Source organism: Dasypus novemcinctus, chromosome 7, assembly GCF_030445035.2.
Source record: "Dasypus novemcinctus isolate mDasNov1 chromosome 7, mDasNov1.1.hap2, whole genome shotgun sequence".
NCBI lineage: Eukaryota > Metazoa > Chordata > Mammalia > Cingulata > Dasypodidae > Dasypus > Dasypus novemcinctus.
This window is the reverse complement of record NC_080679.1, coordinates 17,509,444-17,510,945: the sequence shown is the minus strand read 5'-3', so window position 1 is coordinate 17,510,945 and position 1,502 is coordinate 17,509,444. Positions and strand designations below refer to the sequence as shown.

General features: G+C 40.2%; 1 pseudogene; it reads left to right on the top strand.

Moving 5' to 3' along the window:
- The first annotated feature begins 518 nt into the window (after nt 1-518).
- LOC101433780 (GTP-binding nuclear protein Ran pseudogene) lies at nt 519-1,175 on the top strand (annotated as a pseudogene).
- The last annotated feature ends 327 nt before the right edge of the window (nt 1,176-1,502 follow it).

Below are 1,502 nucleotides of genomic sequence, written 5' to 3'. Positions count from 1 at the left end.
ATCAAATCAAGAATAAACTTTTCTATATTCCTATTACTAAGTGTTAATTATTACATTAGGAGGACATGATTGCTATCACAACCGTGAACCTGGAAGAAGAGAGTGTAAGAAGGAACAGGAGCTATGCTAAAGAAGCAAAGGATGTTTTTAAAGGATATTTTAACATAAGATAAATAGGAGATTTCTTTAAAAAGTTAAATATGTGCTCACACCGTGAGATGGTTGAGGACATGTCTCCAAGCAGGGACTGTAGAGAAGTGTGTTTTTGTGTAACAGGAAGAGAATGAGGTTGAGCTTCTTGTATTTTCCTTTCATTTGGGGTTACACTTGGCATTTTCCCCTTATAATACACATACAAGGGGAATTTTCTCTAATATTCTGTATGTTTTGGATGTGATATTCCTAAAGGAAAGTAGGTTCTTAGAACTAAATGGGAGGCTGTGCTTCAGAACGGGTCTCCAGGCATTTGAATTGCACTTCTGGCTCATTTCCACCCCTCAGTCAGAGGGGGCATAGAGATGCTTCTGGAAGAACACTTATCACTTTTCATAGCTGCCCAAGGAGAACGTCATGTTCAGTTTTAACTTGCATTGGTTGGTGATGGTGGTATTGGAAAAACTACCCTCTTAAAATGTCATTTATCTGGTAATTTTGAGACGTGTGTAGCCACGTTGGGAGTTGAGGCCCATCCCCTTGAGTCCCATCCCAACAACGTATGGGATACAGCTGGTCAGGAGAAATTTGGTGGACAGAGGTATGGCCATTATATCCAAGACCAGTGTGCCATTATAATGTTTGATGTAACATTGAGTTACTTACAAGAATGTGCCTCATTGGCATAGAGATCTGGTAAAAGTGTGGGAAAACATCCTCATCATGTTGTGTGGCAACAAAGTGGACATTAAAGACAGGAAAGTTAAGGCAAAATCCACCCCCTTCCACAGAAGGAAGAATCTTCAGTATTATGACATTTCTGCTAAAAGTAACCACAACTTTGAAAAGCCCTTCCTTTGGCTGGCTAGAAAACTGATTGAAGACCTTAACCTGTTGTTTGTTGCCATGCCTGCTCTTGTCCCACCAGAGGTTGTCACAGACCCAGCTTTGGCAACACGTATTAGCGTGACCTAGCGGTTGCTCAGACAAATGCTCTGCTGAATAAGGATGACGACCTATGAGAAAATGAAACTGGAGTCCAGCATCAGGAGTCTAGTTTTATAGGCAACTGTCCTGTGATGTCAGTGGTACAGCATGTTTGCGACTTTATTATACAACTAAGCAGAACATGCACTTAATCTTTGGGATGCTTGAAGGAGGAACGGGCTTCAGAGTGAATGTGACAGTTAAAAAATATCTTAATTTTTTGGACCTGCATATTTAGCTGTTTTGGAACACAGTTGTTTCCTTTTTGAGTTTCAAATATAAGACTGCTACAGTCACATCATAATAGACACTGGCGGTCTTGGTTTGTTACTGTCATTCCCATTCTTTTACATTTAGAATCA